General features: G+C 41.8%; 1 protein-coding gene across 1 annotated transcript in view; it reads right to left on the reverse strand.

The window, feature by feature from the left end:
- Positions 1–23886, reverse strand: part of LOC143986704 (uncharacterized) — a 439164-nt gene that overhangs the window by 34031 nt on the left and 381247 nt on the right. The gene's annotated exons all lie outside the window — the stretch shown is intronic.

Below are 23886 nucleotides of genomic sequence, written 5' to 3' on the forward strand. Positions count from 1 at the left end.
GTTCTATGTCTATTATTCTCTCTAATGTTAGTATAAATAAAACATTCTGTTCTAAATTACAGTATGTGTAGCGCCGGGCTCCTGCAGAGCATGCGCTATGTTTTTGTCAATTTAAATGTTCCTAAGACCATAGTTGGGTTTTAGGGTTAATTGTAGTAAATTATGGTCTCAGTATCAGTTTGGCTGGACTGTATTGTGTTCTGCCTGGCAATAGGTGTGAGTGTCACCTTTGGCAGGCCTTGGAACGCAGTCCGGTTGGATATATTGGGTGCCAATCTTTCTCGGAACCAATCAGTGGGTGCGTTGTCTCGCTGTGTATTCTGGGAGAAGGTACTTAAGGTACTGAGGTCACGTGGTTCGAGGTTCCGGTCCAGAAGTATGTTCTGACTCCATGGTCCTGGTCCTCCTGACCAACACCAAGAGGCCCTCATGGCCTGGGGTGTGGATCCATTCATTTCTGAGTCTCAGGGCTGGCTAGCCCGAGGCACAGTAACTGGAAGGAGGGTTGTAAAGTGGTCCAGTGCCGTCTCGGTTTTGGAGAGGCCCAACAACTGAAAACGCAACCAGGGGAGGACTCTTCAGAAGAGGGCCATGCACAAGGCTGGCTGCTCAGCAAGAGCCTGGAAGCTAAGCTGGCAAGGACACCAGGCGAATCCACACTCGTACGGTATTGCCAGACCGGCTGCAAGATAGTGGTACCATATGAGAGTTCTCTAATTTCATCCTTCAGTTACAAACAAGTCTGTGAGACAGGCTTTTCATCCTAAAGTTCTACAACCAAGTCTGTGAGAGAGGCTTTTCATTCTAAAGTTCTACGACCAAGTCTATGGCAGAGACTTTGCTTTATCTGAATCTCTTATCGGTTGCTAAATTCACAAAAAGGGGATTTATCTGATAGGCGTAATATCCAGTTGCGAATGGCTATTCCCTGGATTGCATAGAGAGACATTTAAGTGTCAGCAGTTCCAAGAGTACCTGAGCTTTTCTACCTATACCCTCTATTCCCTACTGAGAGACTGTGTTTTGTTCAACGTTTTGCAAATAAAAATCCTTAAAGCAGATCCAGTGTCAGTCTCTGCAGTTTATTGGGCCATCTACCTCCGGAAACCCCTAGAGGCACGCGAGGTCAAGAAGGTAACGGTAAGCACAAAAATAATCAGCTGCTCCTTCGGGGGTCAGTGCTACATATTTTTTATTGTATTTGCTTTGCAGGTATGGTACGTCTTCTTGTTATACTGTAATGTTACATTGCTTTATTGTTAACCATAATTTTCTTAGCAAGTACGCCAGTCAGCTGCAGCACAGGTTTATTTATTCTGACAGCAACAGCGTTTGCTCCTGCGATACGTAAAGCCATGACTCCAGCGCTGTATGAGGCGATTTCACCACCACAGTTTAAAAAAAAAATATGGGGGCAGGGGTGGAGGAGCGATTTGCTCCTAACATTAGGGGCGGATTGCCCCATGCTTTGGCATATATTTTTTAGGCACAGATTGTGTTAAAAAATCAAGTTGTTTTATAGAGTTAATGTTTTATCGTTACCATTGTTTGCTTTTCAGGTACACCATTCAGCTGCAGCACTGATTTATTTTATCTTATCTTAACAGCAATAGCGTTTTCTCTCATGATATGTAAATAAATCAGCGACTCCATCACTGTAGGAGGTGATTTCACCACCACAGTTAAAAAAAAAAAAAAATGGTGCATGTTTGCTCATCATTTGAAGTGGGTGGAAGAAGAGCGGTATTCTAATGATGGGCATACCCACCGATTAATCTTTTGCGTTCAGCTCACAGGCTGCATTAAAAAAAATAACATTACAATATATGATAAACAAGGACCAGCAATGTAGTGGTATGTTTCTGGACTTTGAGCGGTTATGCCAGAATGATGCCTGCAGCTTTAGGCATCATCTTGATATTATTCTTTTCAGCCAGCAGTCAGCTTTCACGTAAAAGCAATCTTAGCAGCTAATTAGCCTCTAGACTGCTTTTACAAGCAATGGGAGGGATTTCCCCCCCTCCCACCCTCTTCCATGGTTTTCTCTGGCTCTCCTGTCCCACCAGGGAACTTCAGAATTTAGCCGGTAGTTCTGCCAGCTGACCATAGAGCTGATCAGAGACCAGAATGGCTCCAATCATCTCTATGGCCTAAGAAACCGTAAGCTAAGAGCATTTAATGACTTAGGTTATAAACAGTACCATTGGGAAATTGGGAAAGCCTTTTTATCACACTGCTCTTGGTGTGGTCAGATGCTTATAGGATAGAGGAGAGATCTAGGGTCTAATAGACCTCTATTTAAAAAAAAGAAAAGAGTACCTGTCACCTATTGCTATCATAAGGGATATTTACATTCCTTGAGATAACAATAAAAATGATAAAAATAATACAAATAAAAATTAAAGGAAGTTTAAAAAAAAAAAGCAAAGTAAATAATAATTAAAAAAAACCTCACCTGCACCCCCCATGCTCACACGCAAAGGTGAACGCAAGCTTCGGTCTGGTGTCATATGTAAACAGCAATTGCACCATACATGTGAGGTATCACCGTGAAGGTCAGATTGAGGGCAGTGATTTTAGCAGTAGACCTCCTCTGTAAATCTAAAGTGGTAACCTGTAAAGGATTTTAAAGGCTTTTAAAAACATATGTGGTTTGTCACCACTGCATGTTTGTGCACAATTTTAAAGAATGTTGGGTTTGGTATCCATGTACTCGGCATAAGATAATCTTTTATTTCATCAAACATTTGGGCAATATAGTGCGTTTTAGTGCACTGAAATGAAAAACTTTTCCCCAAAAAATTGCCGCGCAAATGCTGGGTGAAAAAAAATTGCGACACCCACCATTTTAATCTGAAGGGCCTTTGCGTTAAAAAAATATATAATGTTTGGGGGTTCAAAGTGATTTTCTAGCAAAAAAATATTTTTTTTTTCCATGTAAACTTCAAGTGGTTAGAAGAGTGGGTGATGTGTGACATAAGCTTCTAATGTGCATAAAATGCTAGGACAGTTAAAAAACCCGAAAATTACCCCTTTTTGGAAATTAGGCACCCCAAGCTATTTGCTGATAAGTATGTTGAGTCTATGGAATCTTTTATATTTTGCCACAAGTTTTGGGGAAAATTACAAACTTTTTACATTTTTTTGTGTATAAAGTTGTCACTAAATTATACATTGCTCAAACATGCCATGGGCATATGTGGAATTTTACCCCAAAATACATTTTGCTGCTTCTCCTGAGTATGGAGATACCACATGTATGTGACTATTTGGGAGCCTAGCCATGTACAGGACCCCGAAATCCAATCCCCGCCTTCAGGCTTTCTAAGGGCGTGAAATTGGGATTTTACTTAATTACAGTTTCAGATGCCATGAAATGTCAAGATAGCACAAGCCCCCCCCCCCCCCCCCCCCACCCGACCTCATTTTGGAAAGTAGACACTTCAAGCTATTTCCTGAGAGGCATATTGTGTCCATGGAATATTTTATCAAAAGTTTTAGGAAAATGTATTTATTATTTATTATACACAAAGTTGTCACTAAATAATATATTGTTCAAACATGGTATGGTTATATGTGAAATTACATCCCAAAATACATTCTTCTGCTTCTCCTGAGTATGGGGACAGCACATGTGTGAGACTTTTTGGGAGCCTAGCTGCGTACAGGGCCGCAAAACCCAAAGTACCGCCTTCAGCCTTTCTAAAGGTGTAAAATTGTGATTTTACTCCTCACTACCCATCAGAGTTACGGACGCCCTGAAAAGGCCAGATAGCACAAACCCCTCCAAATGACCCCATTTTGGAAAGTAGACACCCAAGGTATTTGCTAAGTGGCATGGTGAATATTTTGCAGTGGTCAGGTTTTTGAAAATGAAGTTTCAAAGTTTTGATACTTTTTTCAAGTTTCAAAACTTTGTGACAAAAAACGAGATCTGAAAAATACTCAACATGCCTCTCAGCAAATAGCTTGGGGTGTCTACTTTCCAAAATGGGGTCATTTGTGTGGGGGAGGGGGGTGTACTGGCCTGCCGTTTTAGCACCTCAAGAAATGATAGTCAAACTAAAAGCTGCGTAAATTCCAGAATATGTACCCTAGTTTGTAGACGCTACAACTTTTGTGCAAACCAATAAATATACGCTTACTGACTTTCTTTTACCAAAGACATGTGGCTGAATATATTTTGGCCTAAATGTATGACTAAAATTGAGTTTATTGAATTTTTCTTATAACAAAAAGTAGAAAATATTTCTTTTTCAATATTTTCAGCCTTTTTCCTTTTATATTGCAAAAAATAAAAATCACAGAGGCAATCAAATACCATCAAAAGAAAGCTCTATTTGTGGGGAAAAAAAGGACGCAAATTTAGTTTGGGTAAAGCATTGCATGACTGCGCAATTACCAGTTAAAGCAGTGCCAAATTGTAAAAAGTGCTCTGGCCATTGAGCAGACAAATCTTCTGGGGCTGAAGTGATTAAACGTGATTTTCAGGTGGTTTTTAAAGTTCAAGAAGGAAAAAGAACATACTGAGTATTTTTCTGAAGATCAGCCTTGGTTGGGTTTTCTTTACTTTTCAGTTTTGTAATCAACGACCTTATTGACAGCACAGCTCAAAGCTGTGCCAACCTGTACAGTAAATATTGTTATTGCCATTAAGCAAGTGAAAGGCAAGTAGTTCCTATTTCCAGCTATTAATAGGGTTTTGAAAAGTCAAGTCACGAATATTCAGGATTTAAGAATGCTTTGGGAATGGATTTTTTAAAACCACTGAAACAGAGTATACAGTACATCTGTCAAAACGGTTACACTGAATTGTGTTTAAAGCAATCTTTTCACAAAAAAGTTAAGGTGGTATACAGTAAATAATTTTTTGGCATAGTTCTATTTTTCTGCACATTCACACTTAAACCAAGCTGACCAGTAAAAGTGACCATGGTACACGTTAGGATAAACTATAAACGCTGGCAAGTATGCTGGAGCAGTTGCAGAAAATATATATTTTCCTAAATATGTTTTTCTTTTACATAGACTATCAATTGCTTTTGTCAAACACCTCTGTTATTGTTAAATAGTAGTTAGTCCCATCCTTTGTTAATATTATATATGTTGTTCAGCTTGGTCTGTATGTAAAAATATAACAAAGCCACATGGAATATTAAAAAAAGGTGAATTTATATAGTGAATGCCATCATTACATATGTTCATAGTTTATAGTTTAAAAGTACAATAGTTTATATTCTTATGATTTTTTTTCTTGTAAAAACAACAAAGAATGGATATGGTTAATATAAAATTGAAATAAATGCTTTTATTTGCCACTTAAAGTGGATGAGAACACGCACATATACCCAGTGAACTGAACAGCCTCAGATGATACACAGATAAAACAAATCTCCCTACATACGTTTTTCATGTATATCCGCTGACTTCAGCTTTATATACGGTTTAGAAAGTGCACGTCCAGTTATAATTTTCCTTTCCCGATTCACCTGTGGGTGTGGATTCTTGCCATACACAGAGACAGCTGATTGAAGGAAAGGCACCCCCCCCCCCGCTCACATAGGCAGAGACTTGCCGAGCTGTGCTGTGAATAGACAAGCTCTCTGATAATCTATTATAGCACCCACCTGGACACAAAATTCAGGCTGGTTTAATCAGTTGTCAAATAACTTAGAAGAAGAGAAGTTATCATGTGGATAACAGAAGAACTGAGCAGGAGAAAACCACAGCACTTAGGGGTTTAAAGAGAGATCAGAAAACACTGCATATATATGTGCCCAGCTCAAATTTCATGAATCGGGTTTACATCCACTTCAATTAGCTTTCTTATTCAAAATGTACAAAAAAAGTTTTTGTTTTGCTGCATTCTTGCTGTCAATTTACATTGCAACTACCTTCGGCCCCCATTCACATCAGGGCGATTTGAAATCACAACCGATTGCCAGCAACGTCCAAAAGCAATGCAACGCCGACTTTGTGGCTCTGCATCGATTTCCAAAAGTAGCTCCTTCACTACTTTTGCCCAATTTCAATAGATACCTTTCAATACACCCCCCCACCCCCCCAAACTCGCAATGAAATGCGGGTTTGAAATCATGTAAGTTCAGCTGAACTCGCATGATTTAAAATCCGCCTTCAATGTGAATGTACCCTCAGTTACTTGCCTTGTGCACTGACGCAGGCAGACAGGGAAAGCAAACATTGATTCCAACCCCTCCCCTGCTTTAAATTTTAAGTTCAGTTCACACTATTGTGATGCAATTTTGACTTGATTTGTAGTGTGATTATGTAGTGCACCTTATGTTTTGGGTGGGGTTTGCATACTCTATTGGGTAAATTGCAGCAAAATAGCACAGGACCCTTTCTCAAAGATGCTGCATTGTTGTGAACAGGCACCATTGGAAGCAATGTTGTGTATACTGTCATTCGATTTAGCGGGACCCAAATCACATCTGAAATCTCATTAGTATGAACCAGGCCTAATGTATTAACCGGAGTCCTACTAATGCCCGACTTTTTATTTTTTTGGAAAACTATTTATAAATTTTTTTGACAAGTACAAAAGACAAACACAAAATAGACAGACCATCACATGCAGGAGCAGGCTAACCCAAAAATAAGCCAAGGTATAAAAATCAAAACATTCAAAACCCTACGAAAAATAATATATAGATGTGTCTGGTTCGTGCTAAAGTATGATATCTTGAAAGAATGAGTACCCAATAGAGATCCCCCCGGATAGGAGAATCGTACACTTTGGGCCAAATCCTACCTCCCCCCTCCCCAAGTCGGACTAAGAAACAGTGTCACATTTATATCATGGCTGCATCATCTATCCACTTCGCCCATACTTTGTCAAATTTGTGAACACAACCCCTATGCACGTAGGTGTCTTTGTAAAGTGGTAAAGCATTATTAACCAACTGTGTCCAATTAATAAGGTAAAAAATACCCCTGTGCCAAACAAATGAATAAAGCAAGTACTGCTGCGAGCGCTGAAGGAAATACCAAAACCCAAGTGAACAGAGTAAAAAGTAGTGCTGCGCTGTATAAATAATAAAATGAAAAAAGAGTGCTCTGAGGTAAATATACTAAAAATACACTGATAAAAGGCAACGCATGTAAACTTCAACACAAGATAAAGTGCATGTGAATTGACACATTTAAGCTTAAAGAGGAAGTAAACCCTGATGAGTTTACTTCCTCTTTCATTCCCTGCAAAGGCAAAGCATAATGGACTACCATGCATCACATAGTAGTCCATTATGTGTCACTTACCTGACACAGGAGCCAGCGAAGTCACCGCTGTCCCCTGTAGTCCGGAGCGTCCATCTTCTCGGTGTGGTCTCGCAGCTCCGCCGCTGTCATTCGGCGAAGCCGTGATGACGTCACTCCTGCGCATGCGCACGGGAGCCGACACGTGCGGCAGCTCAGTCGTTGAAAATGCTGTGCTCAGTGCGCCGATGTCAGCGGTGCCTGTCTTCGGGCAAATATCTCCTAAATCTTATAGGTTTAGGAGATATTTCTTGGACCTACAGGTAAGCCTTAATCTAGGCTTACCTGTAGGTCAAAGTGTGTTGTAAGGGTTTACAACCACTTTAAATATGTAGTAAAGTGCATAGATAACACATAGGTCATTGTTGATCCTAGATAGGCCAATGCGATCAAGTTACAGTGATAATGAATAGATGCAGTGAGATAATCCAATAAAATAAAAGAAATGACACAAAAAATAAAAAATATAACAGATGAATTCTTTAATTACATAGGAATTTCCTGTGCTTGTTGAAGTAAAGTCTTTTTCTTTCGTTTGGGCGTTTGGTGTACGTCAACTTTACTTCAACAAGCACAGGAAATTGGTATGTAATTAACCACTTCAGGACCGCCGTATTGCCAATGTACGTCAGCACAATGGCACAGGCAGGCACAATCACGTAGATGTACGTGATTGCCTTCCAGCGGGTGGGGGGTCCAATCGGACCCCCTCCCGTTGGATACGACGGTCCGGTTCCCTCCAGGAGCGCTCCGTGATGAGGGGATGGCCGTTCGTTTTCGGCCACCCCCTCTGGATCGCTCCTGGCCAATGAGAAGCTTCCTCCTACTGTGTATTGTTTACACAGGAAGGAGGAAGTGATGTCATTCTCCTCGGGGCGGTCTTTTTGACCGGACTACGAGGAGAAGAGTAAAAGTAAGTGTGCACCAACACTACACTGACATGTAGGTACACACAGGCACACAAACCCCCCCCGATCCCCCCCCCCCGATCGCCCCCCCCTCCCCCCCCCAGTCACAGTGTCACTGATTGCATTGATCATTTCTTTACTGATCAATGCATTCAGTGTCAGTTGTGACAGTAAAAACTGTCAGGACAGTTAGTGTTAGATCCAGGGTAGCCCCCTATCACCCCCCAATAAAGATTTAACCCCCTGATTGCCCCTAGAGTTAACCCTTTCACCCCCTTTTGCCAGTGTCACTAAGCGATCATTTTTCTGATCGCTGCATGTGTCGCTAGGTAGCTAGTTATTTTTTTAGGTTCACCGCCAGGTTTTTATAGCGCTAGGTACCCCGATATACTACCCAATAATGGTTTTAACTCCCTGATTGCCGCTAGTTAACCCTTTCACCCCCTTTTGCCAGTGTCACTAAGCGATCATTTTTCTGATCGCTGCATGTGTCGCTAGGTAGCTAGTTATTTTTTTAGGTTCACCGCCAGGTTTTTATAGCGCTAGGTACCCCGATATACTACCCAATAATGGTTTTAACTCCCTGATTGCCGCTAGTTAACCCTTTCACCCCCTTTTGCCAGTGTCACTAAGCGATAATTTTTCTGATCGCTGCATCAGTGTCGCTAGTGTCGCTAGGTAGCTAGTTATTTTTTTAGGTTCACCGCCAGGTTTTTATATCGCTAGGTACCCCGATATACTACCCAATAATGTTTTTAACCCCCTGATTGCCGCTAGTTAACCCTTTCACCCCCTTTTGCCAGTGTCACTAAGCGATCATTTTTCTGATCGCTGCATGTGTCGCTAGGTAGCTAGTTATTTTTTTAGGTTCACCGCCAGGTTTTTATAGCGCTAGGTACCCCGATATACTACCCAATAATGGTTTTAACCCCCTGATTGCCGCTAGTTAACCCTTTCACCCCCTTTTGCCAGTGTCACTAAGCGATCATTTTTCTGATCGCTGCATGTGTCGCTAGGTAGCTAGTTATTTTTTTAGGTTCACCGCCAGGTTTTTATAGCGCTAGGTACCCCGATATACTACCCAATAATGGTTTTAACCCCCTGATTGCCGCTAGTTAACCCTTTCACCCCCTTTTGCCAGTGTCACTAAGCGATCATTTTTCTGATCGCTGCATCAGTGTCGCTAGGTAGCTAGTTATTTTTTTAGGTTCACCGCCAGGTTTTTATATCGCTAGGTACCCCGATATACTACCCAATAATGTTTTCAACCCCCTGATTGCCGCTAGTTAACCCTTTCACCCCCTTTTGCCAGTGTCACTAAGCGATCATTTTTCTGATCGCTGCATGTGTCGCTAGGTAGCTAGTTATTTTTTTAGGTTCACCGCCAGGTTTTTATAGCGCTAGGTACCCCGATATACTACCCAATAATGGTTTTAACCCCTTGATTGCTGCTAGTTAACCCTTTCACCCCCTTTCACCAGCGATCACAGTATAAGTGTCACTGGTGACGCTGGTTAGCCAGTTAGTTATTTAGGTTCCCCGTCAGGTTTTTATATAGCGCCAGGGACCCCCATATACTACCTAATAAAAATTTGAACCCCCTGATTGCCCCTAGTTAACCCTTTCACCACTGATCACCGTATAAGTGTTACGGGTGACTCTGGTTAGTTTGTTTTTTATAGCATGAGGACACCCACCATTTATTACCCAATAAAGGTTTAACCCCCTGATCACCCGGCGGGTGATATCAATTAGGTTTTAGGGTCAGGGTCTGCGTCGCCCCAGGCAGCGCTAGGTTAGTGCCAGTACCGCTAACACCCACACGCAAAGCATACACCTCCCGTAGTGCTATAGAATCTGAACAGATCAATATCTGATCTGATCAGATCTATACTAGCGTCCCCAGCAGTTTAGGGTTCCAAAAAAACGCATTGTTAGCGGGATCAGCCCAGATACCTGCTAGCACCTGCGTTTTGCCCCTCTGCCCAGCCCACCCAAGTGCAGTATCGATCGATCACTGTCACTTACAAAACACTAAACACATAACTGCAGCGATCGCAGAGTCAGGCCTGATCCCTGCCATCGCTAACAGGTTTTTTGGTAGCATTTTATATTTAAATCCGGAAGGCAGTGCTTGGTTTTCGGGGTCCCGTACGTGGCTAGGCTCCCAAAAAGTCCCCCACATGTGGTATTCCCGTACTCGGGAGAAGCAGCAGAATTTATTTTGGGGTGTAATTTGACTTCTGCCCATAGCATGTGTGAGCAATATATCATTTAGTGACAACTTTGTGAAAAAAAAAAAAAAGTTTGTAATCTTCCCGCAACTTTTGGTAAAATATAAAATATTCCATGGACTCAACATGCCTCTCAGTAAATAGCTTGGGGTGTCTACTTTCCAAAATGGGGTAATTTGGGGGGGTTTTGTGCTATTTTGGCATTTTATGGCCTTCGAAACTGTGATAGGTAGTGAGGAGTTAAATCAAAAATTTGCACCCTTAGAAATCCTGAAGGTGGTGATTGGTTTGCGGGGTGCCGTGCGCGACTAGACTCCCAAAAAGTCCCACACATGTGGTATCCCCGTACTCAGGAGAAGCAGCAGAATGTATTTTGGGGTGTCATTTCACATATGCCCATAGCATGTGTGAGCAATATATCATTTAGTGACAACTTTGTGCAAAAAAAAAAAGTTTGTAATATTCCCGCAACTTGTGGCAAAATATAAAATATTCCATGGACTCAACATGCCTCTCAGTAAATAGCTTGGGGTGTCTACTTTCCAAAATGGGGTCATTTTGGGGGGTTTTGTGCTATTTTGGCATTTTATGGCCTTCGAAACTGTGATAGGTAGTGAGGAGTTAAATCAAAAATTTGCACCCTTAGAAATCCTGAAGGTGGTGATTGGTTTTCGGGGTGCCGTGCGCGACTAGACTCCCAAAAAGTCCCACACATGTGGTATCCCCATACTCGGGAGAAGTAGCGGAATATATTTTGGGGTGCAATTCCACATATAACTATGGCATGTGTGAGCAATATATCATTTAGTGACAACTTTTTGTAAAAAAAATGTTTTTATTTTTTTTTTGTCATTATTCAATCCCTTAGGACAAAAAAAATAAATATTCAATGGGCTCAACATACCCATCAGCAATTTCCTTGGGGTGTCTACTTTCCAAAATGGGGTCATTTGGGGGGGATTTGTACTGCCCTGCCATTTTAGCACCTCAAGAAATGAGATCGGCAGTCATAAATTAAAAGCTGTGTAAATTCCAGAAAATGTACTCTAGTTTGTAGACGCTATAACTTTTGCGCAAACCAAAAAATATACGCTTATTGACATTTTTTTTACTAAAGACATGTGGCTGAATAAATTTTGCCCTCAATGTATGACTAAAATTTAGTTTATTCGATTTTTCCTATAACAAAAAGAAGAAAATATCTTTTTTTTTCAAAATTTTCGCTCTTTTTCCATTTATATCGCAAAAAAAAAAAAATCGCAGAGGCAATCAAATACCATCAAAAGAAAGCTCTATTTGTGGGAAGAAAAGGACGCAAATTTCGTTTGGGTGCAATATTGCATGACCGCGCAATTACCAGTTAAAGCAGCGCAGTGCGAAATTGGAAAAAGACCTCTGGTCCTTAAGGTGTTTATTGGTCCGGGGCTGAAGTGGTTAAAGAATTCATCTGTTGCAATACAGAGGGAGCTGCCAATGCCCTTGAGTGCAGCTGTGGCCTCCAATATATAGACCCTTGAAAATTTGTATAAAAGAACGTGTGCAAAACATTGTGAAAGGCTTTGACAAGCACAGCGTATCAAGACATTTTGACACCCATCATAATAAGGATCCCACACAATTGAAATTCTGGGGGATAGAACACTATGTGAAACATTGGCATGGGGGTCATAAAGTCAGAACACTAAGCCAGGGCTTGACAAATCCCAGGCGCCAGGTTGGTGCCTCCAGACACAGAGCACTGTCTGGTATGTATGACTGTTGGGATGGAGCAGGAAGAGAGCGACTCAGCAGCCTCTGACATCCTCCTCCTTCTCCACACATTGTTGGCAGAGCAGCACCGCAGTGTATGTAGAGGAGCTGTCAAAATTGAGGCTGAATGTCGGGGTGGGCGGGACCTGGGGTGGCACCTGCCAGTGCTTGGCACAATGGGAGATGTTCTTAGATACAACTACAGGAAATCGAATTGCTCGGTACCAGAGCGATGGGGAAGTTTGGATTTGTAGAATGGATTCCTAGAAGGAAATTATTGGTATGGTTTCATCTGGTAAATCCTCTGTTATTTTTATGTTCTCTCTTAATCTGTATTTTTTATTAGTCAAACGTAATTTCTGGTTCCCATTTTATTATATATCTTTATTTTATTGGGCATATATATATCTCTACACATATACACACACATACACTACTTCTATCTAATTAGGTTACTCATATTTCTATTATACCCTTTTTTCTGTAATTTTTAAATTTTTTATTACCCATGCCAAGCTATTTCGTTTTCGCCATGCGATATATAGCACATTTAGATAATCGCTCTGTTTTGCCTTTCCCTTTTTTATATATATGTAGCGGCGGCTCTTGAAGAGCACGCGCTATGCGGTTTTTCTAAAGTTAAAGTTGCCTAAACTGCAGTTTGGTTTGGGTGTAATTATCTAAATTGGGCCTCAGCATCAGTCTGACTGGACTGTGAGATGTTCAGCCTGGCCACAGGGGGCACTGTCTCTTCTGGCAGGCATGCAACTATGGTTTGGTCAGGTGCTTAAGTTATTCTCTCTGGGAGCCTGCCCAATGGGAGGGGTGCTCCTGTTGTGCTTTCTGGGAGAGGGTACTTAAGATGCGGACGTCACGTGGTTCGGGGTTCCGATCAAGTATGATGTGCTGACTACACGGTCCTGGTCCTCCTGACCAGCCCCCAGGAAGACTATGGCCTGGGGTGTGGATCCACCCGACTTTGATGTCTCTGGGCTGGCTAGCCTGAGGCAAGGAAACTAAAGGAGGATTAAGAGGTGGTTAGGTGCCGTCTCCGGTTTGGGAGAGACCCAGTGTTCTTCAAGCATTCCAGGGGAGGACTCTTCAGAAGAATACCATGTACAGGTTGGTTTTATTAGCAAGAGCCTGGAAAGACTGAAGTAACCGAGAGAATCCGGTGCTGTGGATATCGCCAAACAGGCTGAAAGATCCAAGTATCCTACAAGTGTTCTAAAGCTTAGTTTTCCTATGGGTTTTACAACAACGTCTGTGGCAGAGACATTATCTTGTACATTTCTAAAACGTCTGTGGCAAAGACTTGTTCCTGAGTAAGCACCAAGTTGGCTGCTAGGCCTTGTGAGAGGGACTGTCCAACCTGAGTGACCATCCAGCTGCGAATGGCTATCCTCTGGATGCAGTCAAAGTAAGCACGTTCTTCAATGTTTTTGACTTTGACACTAAGAGTACCTGAACTTCCTTTCCAACCCTCTGATCCCAAGTTGAAAGACTGTTCAATTGTCTGAGTTTTGCAAATAAAATCCATTCAAGTGGATCTATTGTCAGTGTCAAATTACTGGGCCATCTACCACGGGACATCCCCTAGACCTGCAACAAAGAGAACAGAAGGTAACGGTAAGCCCAAAAATAACCAGCAGCTCCTTCGGGGGTTAGTGCTACATATATATATATATATATATATATATATATATATATATATATATATATATATATATATATATAAAAAATTAATTTGACGATTTTGATGTTTTATTTATATGTCATCATCCATTGAGTGTTATTTTGAACACTCTTATAGATTTTAACACCAATTATATGTATTTTGCTGTTATCGCTGAGTTTCCACAAGAAAATGGCCGTCGCTCTATTTCCGTCTGTTTAAGCCATGGCAATTGGCCCCCAGACGGATGTTTACATTTACATAGTCGAATATCCACTCAAACATGGCCACTGGGTCATTTCTGGCGACCCGAACGATATGGAAAATGGCCGCGATTCGACTTCCGGCGATCGGAGCTACAAAAATGGACGCCGTTCGTACCAATCTTAACCCAAATAAAAGGACACTTCCATTATCCCTAGTTAACCCCTGATGAAGTCATGTGACTGTGACAAACACTCGACGGGCACACTAGGATACTGGAAGTGATGTGGACGAGCTCGCTGCTCGTTTTGTTTTCAGTTTTGCTATGATTGCATGCGAGTACCTGTTTTATTGTTATCAATAAATTCTCTTATGAAATTACTACACTATTGAAGCATTCTTCTTGTCACCCATATCCATCCACGTTACGCTTATGAGGTTCAACTGCTCCAGTGAGTTTTAAAGGGAGCGCCGACTGTGAATAGGAGATAAACACCAGCAGAGCCAGAGGATATTTTGGGGCATGTACAAGGGGACAAACAATGGTTCTATCCATTAAAGATACATTTGCATGCTGTTACCTTACAGCAGTAAGGTAAGGGGACACCCATACACCTAGAGGATAAGAAGCCAAATGTCACCAGAAGCCATCTGTCACCAGAACTTCACCATAGAAAGTGATCACCAGCACTTTATATTTGTTTATTGATATACAGCCACTATTAATGCTGTACCATACTATAAATCTGGAAAAGGAACTTTTTCCCTAACATTTATTCACCTTAATTTTATTAGTTTTTTTTTTTTTTGTTTTATTTCTTTTTTTTTTATTTAATTGGATCTCATTGCATCTATTCATTATCACTGTGACTTGTTCGCATTGGCCTATCTAGGATCAACAATGACCTACAGTATGGGTGAGCTATGCACTTTACTAAATGTTTAAGCTGATATGTGTCAATTCACATGCACTTTATCTTGTGTTGAAGTTTACATGCGTTGCCTTTTATCAGTGTGTTTTTAGTATATTTACCTCAGAGCACTCTTTGCATTTTATTATTTATACAGCGCAGCACTACTTTTTACATTGTGTCCAGTTGATGTTATTTATCCAGTGGAGGGCGAATAGTTTACTAGCATAAAACAGAAGCAATCTAATTGAAGTTTCCCAAGCCCTTGTAGGTGAGAGGCCATTCCCAACAAGCGAATTGGAGGAAAATGCGTGAGAGGGACCTGAGCTACAGAGCCGATGATGTCAACAACTGACTTCCAGTGAACCATAATAGTTGGCAAGTCCAGAAGATACAAAAAAAATCCTGCATTGTATGGTTGCATCTCCAACAGGCTGGAGAGAGAGAGATTGAATCTTTAGCCAATGGGGGTATAATAGGCTCTATGCGCAATATTAAATTGTATAGGTCGATCTCCAATGGAGAGCAACTGTTTTAAAGCAAAATGTCCCACATATCAGTCCAATCCTCATCTATGTCTGGTACATTATTGTCGAGGGGAGGAGAGATCTGGGAGTGCTGCCATGAGGATATGTATATAGAGCGTGGAAGCTGGAAGACTCTCCGCAGTAGAGCTTCAAGGTCTGAGCAGGACAACTGTAGAGGATGATAGTAGGAAACAGAGTTGAAGGCAAGAGCCACATGCAGGTGTCTAAAAATATAGTAGGAAGGGATGTTATAATCAGAAGTCAAGGATTTAAACACCCCATTATGTGAGAAAGATTTATTTCAGTATCTCCCCCCGAGCACCAGGATCAATAGAAAACAAAAAACAAAATATACTTTTACCAATTGACACGTAGGCCTGTAACCTCAGAAAATGATTTCAGAATGCTCAACGCACCCAATAGGGAAGGGCCCGCATCATGCCCACTCAGACCCTGCCAACCTCATGCTGCGTACACACGACCAGACTTTCCAGCAGACTAGGTCCAACGGATTCACTCCGTTAGACAATCCGATCGTGTGTGGGCTAATCCGATCATTTTTCAGTAAAAAAAAAAATCAAATGGACCTAGAAATAGAACAGGTTTCAAATCTGACCAAATACGACGCAAGGGAAGCTATTGGCTACTGGCTATTTAACTTCCTTTTTTAGTCCCGTCTTACGTCATCACGTTCAAAACGAATGGACTTTTGAACGGACTTAGTCCTTTCGTGTCTGGGCAAGTCCGTTCGTTTGGAAGTCCATCGGAACTCCGCCGAAAGTCAGTCGGGAAGACAGTTGCACCTAGTCTGCCGGAAAGTCCGGTTGTGTGTACGCGGCATCAGAGAACACACAGAGGGCCTTGACTATGGGCTTGACCTCTTTAAAAGTCTTTTTGATATCTAGAGTGGCAGCAACTCTGATACCGGTATGGAGATGCTGCCCATAAATGTTACTAAACAACCTACGTACATTATTATTTTCTAGGCATGAAGCCGGTCTGATCAGCATCAATGAGAGAGCATGTAACCTGGCTAACTCTGGTATGGAGCAAGTTTGTTAGAATCTTCAGGTCACAGTTAAAGTGGTAGTAAACCCGCACATTTTTTTATTTTTTTTTTAAACCTGCAAAGCAAAAGGCATAATGAGCTAGTATGCACCGCATACTAGCTCATTATGAAATACTTACCTTAGAACGAGGCCCCGACATCTGGCCCGATCCACGCCGAGGGAGCTGACATGCTCCCTCTGCGTTTCTTCCGGGTATCGGGGCTCCGGCCACTCACAGCGCCGGAGCCGCGATACCCGGAAGAAACGCAGAGGGAGCAGGAGATTTCATTCCGGCCGGCCGGCCACTGCCGGATTTTCAGGCCGAGAATCCCCTTGTGCGCATGCGCCGCTGCAGTCAGCGGCGCATACCGAGGGGAATATCTCCTAAACCGTACAGGTTTAGGAGATATTTTTTTTTTACCTACAGGTAAGCCTTATTATAGGCTTTCCTGTAGGTAAAAGTTTAAAAATTGGGTATACAACCACTTTAAGGAGAGTGATTGGTCTATAGGATGAGCATAAAGCGGGATCTTGAGAATTTATGGATTAAGGTGATGTGAGCGGCTTGTACAGAGGAAGGTAGACAGTCCATCTCCAGGCACTGTGTAAACATAGAGACTAACCAAGGAGCTAGTAAATCTCCATGGGTTTTCCAAAAGTCCATGGAGATGTCACCTGGGTCAAGGGCCTACTAATCCCTGTCTTTAGTTTTGATTAACCATGGGGCCAGATTAGAGGAGTACTGGCAGAGATTTAAAATTTAAGCATTCAAATGACAGATTGACATGTATCTATAGCGATTAGGGGGATTACGACACATCTCACCTCAATCCATCAATGAGGAATAAGCCTTCACAGAGTTCTGTTTTACAATTCAGTCAAAGAAATAATAGTTCAAAAATGTAGACATATCTGTAAAGCACTATACAATTTAAAACAGAGTTCAAGTTTGTGTCAGTATTCTTATAGAATACGATTATAAAACATGATGAAAACTACTCTTCATCATTTCTGTAAAACCCTTAGAACATTCTGAGCCATTTTACAGTATGAAACCAATATATATATATATATATATATATATATATATATATATATATATATTGTACAGGACGCCGTGGCTGGGTCCTGGGTCTTTTTAAATGAATAAAATTGATTAACCCACCTGTTAAGGGAGTGCCTTTAAAAAAAAACAAGACAGGAAGTGGTAGGTGTGTGGAGGAGTGGAGAACACATGGTGGATGGTGTTTGGTGTTTGTTTTGGGTTGCAGCAACTGAAGTGGACAGCAGTGTCCTGTTTGGAAGGCTCCTGGCAGGGGAAGCTGCCTGCCATCAAGATCAAGCTCTGTTTCTGATAAAGACAGCTATTCTGGACTTTGCAAGTCGTGAGACTACAAACCTTTTTCCTTTTGTTTTTGGCTGCTGTAAGCTATTTAAGTTAATAAACCCTTTGTTGTATGAAAAGCCTGTGTCCTGCGATCTACCTGGTCCCCCGAACATTACAATATATATATATATATATATATATATATATATATATATATATATATATATATATATATATATATATATATATATATATATATATATAAATAAACACAAGTACTACACTCTTCATATCAAACCTGCACTTATGATATTCTTATAGCTTCCAATAAAATATACACTAAGGACCCCTATAGTTCTCCAGCTTCCCGTATACCATAAGTCATATGTTGCATGTTCATTTCATTACACCTGTATGACCTAACCACCATGGTCTGTGGGTACATCGGAGTTCAGTTTTAATGACCTGCATTTGCTCTGCAGGTTAATCAGGCTCACTTACTACATACACTAAGGTGAGGGTCATCAACAGGTTCATTCACACACTGTGGTCTTGTCATTACTGCTTATGTCCTCATACTTAGGTAGGCACAGGGTGGGGGGGTTTGGGGACTGAGGTGGTGGTCTCATGTCTGGTTGTCTGTTGTCACTTTCTCTAGTTTGTGTTTCCTTAGGTTCGGCATGCTGCACATTTCAGAAGCGACCAATTCATGTTCATCCCTTCAACCCCATGTGGGGGTTCAGAGCATGATAGCACCCTGTCATTAAGGAGTTAGTCTATACTAAAAGCTCACAGCAAAGATTCATCACAGGGGTTTTTCCTTTCCCAGCCAAAGCCGGGAAGGCAGAACGCTTTGAATTGTTATTTTCAATTCCGTCCCAGCTACTACCATCCACCAGCATGGAATATGTTCTGGGAATTATTCTTTAACGCAGATTCAGGTTGGCTAAATATGCACCCCATGGGCTCTTATGGTTGACAGGATGGCAGGTGATCAAACCTCGCTCGGTTAAAGGCAGGGTGTCAGCGCGCCCCCAGCTGCTCTTCCTACATTCCTGCAGGCAAGATCGGCATCCCCTTAGTCCACTGGTCTTGTCAAGCCTTCTGGTTCAATATGCCTGAGCCAAGTATTGTTTCTTTGATGGGGGCTGTGTAGGAATCTCCCATCAGCAGTCTTCAGACAGCCCCTGCTGGAGGAATTTTCAGTAGGCCTTCACATAGTTACATAGCTTCAGCAGACAGTCATGCTTTCATTGTTGATAAGTTACTGGAGGCAGTCATTTCCAAGGGGTGACTGGTCTGGTTCTTTCACCATCATTCTGAAGGACGAGGGTCGGCCCACTGGGGTGTCCAGTGGCAAGTTTCAAATATTGTTTGTTTACATTTTGGCCACCCTCTTTCCTGCGGAAGTATTTTCATCAAAATACTCATCTGTGGATCTGGCGCTTCGGCACTTTCTACAGTTGGGGGGGGGGGGGTGGGATTAGCTATCCTAGCTAATATTACCAATGCTTTGAAGCTACTTCCATAAGATCTGACCACTGGTATGGCATGATAAATGGTGCAAATGTAATTTCACCAGTAGGTTAACCTTTGGGTAAAAAGCAGTCCTTGCTTATTTGACGCCTTTGTCAAGCACTCTATTGGTTCTTGGGTAACTGCAAGGGGGGTCAGAGGATTGTTGATTTAGTAGATTTTCTGTTGCGTGAAGACCTTGGCTACCACCCAGGGATCTGCAGTCTCTCTCAGGGTGCGTTCTGAGCCAACGTCCCCTGACTACCCACAAAGTGGTAGGTCCGGCCCAAAAAAATCATCATTATTTTGGGTTTCACTACTGGCTCTAATCTTTTGGATTACCTGGAGAACTGGTCAGATATGCCAGACTATTCTTCTTTTGTCCAATCCCCAGCCTGTTCCAAGGGGGGCTTACAGTCACTTTTGGGTATGCTGAATCATGGAATGAGAATTATTTCTCAGGATGGAGTCTGACCCTCCTTCCTATTTCAGGACTCGGTTGCCAGGTTACAAGCAGAAGCACGACCCACCTTAATTCATGTGGGACCAGTTTTTCTGTGCGTCTGGAATGATATCTCCATGTTTATTCCACAACTATGAGCAGAGCTCTCGGAGTGTTTCAGTCGCTGCTGACTCCGTTGGTTTTGGCCCCCGGAAGTTTTCGTCTGCCCTAGTTTGCGCATATTTCGTTTCATTATTTGCCCAATACTGGCAGTTACAGTCACTTCGGGACCGATTGGTTAGGGAGCTCAGTGTTACGGATGGTTTGGCCATAGCCTAATAGAAGGTGGATTAGGGGGTTGGAAGATTTCTAAAGTTCCTGACTCTTTTGCTTTTGATGCATATTGGCACAGTGGATTGGCCTTATCCATCAACAATATCAAGCATACCTATCAGGTGTCCAGCACTTCAGACCCCTGCAAACTCCTAAAGCCCCATACACACTATCAGTTTTTCTGCTGAGTTTTTCCTTCAGGTTTACCAAAACCATGTAGTACAAGGGCCTGCCTAATTGCATACAAATTGAAACTCCTAAGGTTTGACCTCATATTATATGGTTTTGGTAAATCTGGAAAAACTCAGCAGAAAAACTGATAGTGTGTATGGGGCATGACAGTTTGTCCATTTTTTTTGCGGCTCACTCTCTCAAAACTTCCCCATACCAAGAATAGACAGACAGGCCAGGGGTTCATGGCAATTTTAAAGAGCTACTTAACTGGTGTCCATTTTTGAAGTGTTTGATATTTTCTGCAATTATTTTGCAGGGGCTCTTCGGGTCAGCCCTTGCTCCCTTTCCCCCTCGTTTCCGCTCACTACAAGCAGTTCATTCTCATGTCTGTTTTCTTGGTAATCACAGGTTCCAAACGGGGGGAGTCCCTTCTTATCAATTCATGGGACGCTGGATTTCCTGTTATAGCTGATACATATTCATCCATAGCACAGTGGTGTAGTGGGTAACACTCTCACCTAGCAGTATAAAGGGTGGCTGGTTCAAAATCCTGACCATGACACTACCTGCCTGGAGTGTGCATGTTCTCCCTGTGCCTATGTGGGTTTCCTCTGGGTACTCTGGTTTCCTCCCACACTCCAAAGACATGCAGGTAGGTTAATTGGTTTCTGTCCAAAATTGGCCCTAGTATATGAATGGGGACCTTGGATTGTGGGCTCCTTGAGGGTAGGGTCAAATGTCAGTGTGTGATGTACAGGCATAGGGACAATTGTAAACACTCAGGTTGAACTGGATGGACTGGTGTCTTTATTCAACCTTACAAACGAACTATAACATATACTGAAGCCACCCAGGCGTTTGCTACTTTACTAGACGGATTCTTACCTACCTTTCATCAAGCTTTCTTATCACACCTACACACCTATATATATATATTTATTTTTGAGGCAATAATGTGAACTTGTTTGTACCACAGGCAAAGCTGTCCTTTGTTAGTAGCACAACACTGTACACTATTGCAGTCCAGTTACCTGCTCAAAATAACCATGTCAAGTGCACCAAATCAAAACCATAGCTGCTAAATTGCACAGAGTGGCCCAAGGCTCCTCCTCCTCTTCATGAGCCACCATAGAAAGCCACTTATGAGAGCGCACCTGTGGGTTTGCTTCCAAGCTGAACTGTATGTATCTATAGATGAACTGTGTGCATCCTTGGATACAAACAGCGTGGTTTGTCCCCATCCAATGCCCTTTCCACCCAGGATTGGATTGACAGTAGCAGGAGCCAATGGTTTACTGCAATATCCTATTCGGGGAGGGTCATTTGTTAAACCCCCCTTCCTCCAAACGGGGGCTCCAGTACCTTTAAATAGACCCATTCACCATACCTACATTGTAGATTTATACTAATTATGGGGATTTGGGTACTTTAAAGAATTGAAGTCCTTATATTTCTCTTATAACTATTAAGGTTGTTACTAGAGACAGTGAAGTGGGTGTTGGTGAGTGCTGTTTTGAATTTCAAGGCTTCACTCTAGGTAAAAGTGGGAAGCCCATTATTGTTGGAATGTATGCCTCCTCACCTTTGCTGCTACCTTCCCATCGTTTTTCTATAGAAAGGCTCATGGAGAAAGGCAAGCGAGTGGGATTGAAATGGAGTCTCCCATCATATTTGTGACCCTACAAAATCCCATTGGGTCCCCCTTCCCAGCTGCCAATGTTTTTACCTAGTTTTCACTGCCATCTCCGCCTTTGTTTGCTTGACAAGGGCATAGCTGATCTTACAGAAAAATTTGAAATTATGTAAAAAAAAAAAATCTGTAAATAATTTAACAAAAGTGAAAACATATTAACATTTTTATCTTTTTTTTTTTTTTTTTTAATATGGGCCCACCCAGGAAGGGGCTATTGTCACCAGTTCCTCACCATATATGGAAAGTCAATATTCTCTCTTTAACCCTAGCTCTCCAGAGACTCTCTTCATGTCCTAACCACAATGAATTCATATGAATTTTTCCAAGACAAAAAGTTTACTGCCATAGTCCTCTTTCCTGGCTGGAGATGGCATGAGGTCACCCATCTCTTAGCCTGGTCCTGGAGACCTGGCTACAGCTCTTACCCAGTGTGGCACTTGTCCTCCAGGCATATAAGCTCCAAAACAGCATGGCAGAATTTAGCTTTGGATGTTGCATATGATGCGGGTGCCTAGGGGGACTGCTGATTCCAAGGTAAAAGAGGCCATTGAAGAAGGGAAACAGGTGACCACCGTTCACCATTGGAAAAAGCATGTAGTTATAGCACCAGATCCAGTTGTGTGCCCTATCCTGCATCCTAACCAGCTGCCTTGAAGGATATAGATCATCCCTATGCTTCCACATGTCTGTGGTAATGTCACTGACAATATGGTCTAGTGTCACAGCCACATTATGTTCCACATGCTGGTGTAGGGCAAAGTTAGCTTTCTAGGCAAAATACTGGTGGCTGGATACCTGCCACTATGGTATAGCAAAAGCCATAAATGTGAAGAGGCAGATTCCACAAGCTTGAACAGAGGCATTTGCAAAAATGTGAAATTTTGCCAAGGCAACATTAAGATGGGTGATTTGAAACTGGATCATTTGGCAGTTTTTTTTTTTTTATTCCATTAGCATATACTGCAAGTTAAAAAAAAAAGCCACATTGCACTTCTCTGTGTCTGGATGAAGGAAGAAGAGAAGGGCTTTGTCAGCCACTTTACTACCTTCTGCACATGCCAAGACTGTGTAACCACTCTGTCAGATTTGCCTAGACTCTAAATAGTGTGACCACCACTTTGCCATGTGCAGAGCCTCTCTCTCTAATTTTAGGTCTGCCTGATACTTAAAAAAAAAAGAAAAAAAAAAAAAGAAAAAGGGGGAACTATGGCAATGGGGAAAAAAACAGACCAAAGAACACAAATAGAAATATACCTCCTAAAAATGAACCCTTTAAACCTAAACACAAAAACATTTTTTTTAAACGGAAAATAAAAAGATGGATAGATGGTATTAGCAACATCCTAGCAATATCTTAGGAGTATTCTAGTCAGTTGCCATAGGTATGTAAATGGCCTACACCTATAGTAAGGGCATTTATTCAATTTAAGTCAGAGCTGTATAGTTTGTTTTTATCTACAGACAACCCTTATTTGCATATGCATTTTATTTTGTAAAAGTGAACTAACCATTTAAGTTGCATTAAAAAGATACTTTCCCACTTCACAGTATTTTTTTTGTTTTTGTTTTATTGCTTTGCTAAATATCCCCCTTGGTAGTGGCAAGCCCCCTACCATCTTTTTAACAATAGCTTGCCTACTAGTCTTGAAAATTGCCAGAATTTAGTATCAAGATTCTTCCCATATACTTCAATGGGATTTTCAATTAAAGCAGAACTAGACCCTCCTATATTTTACAGCCAATGAAGCTGCACTCTTAGCCTCTGTCCGATCTGCAGTTGCCATGGCAGCGCACGTGATCAACAATGACACTGGCCAATGGATGGCTTGATAGTCCGTTGAGAGCACCAACTGTGACAGTTATCTTTATC

Source organism: Lithobates pipiens, unplaced genomic scaffold (assembly GCF_037356315.1).
Source record: "Lithobates pipiens isolate NorthernLeopardFrog02 unplaced genomic scaffold, aLitPip1_a1.2 Scaffold_18, whole genome shotgun sequence".
In the NCBI taxonomy this organism is placed as follows: domain Eukaryota; kingdom Metazoa; phylum Chordata; class Amphibia; order Anura; family Ranidae; genus Lithobates; species Lithobates pipiens.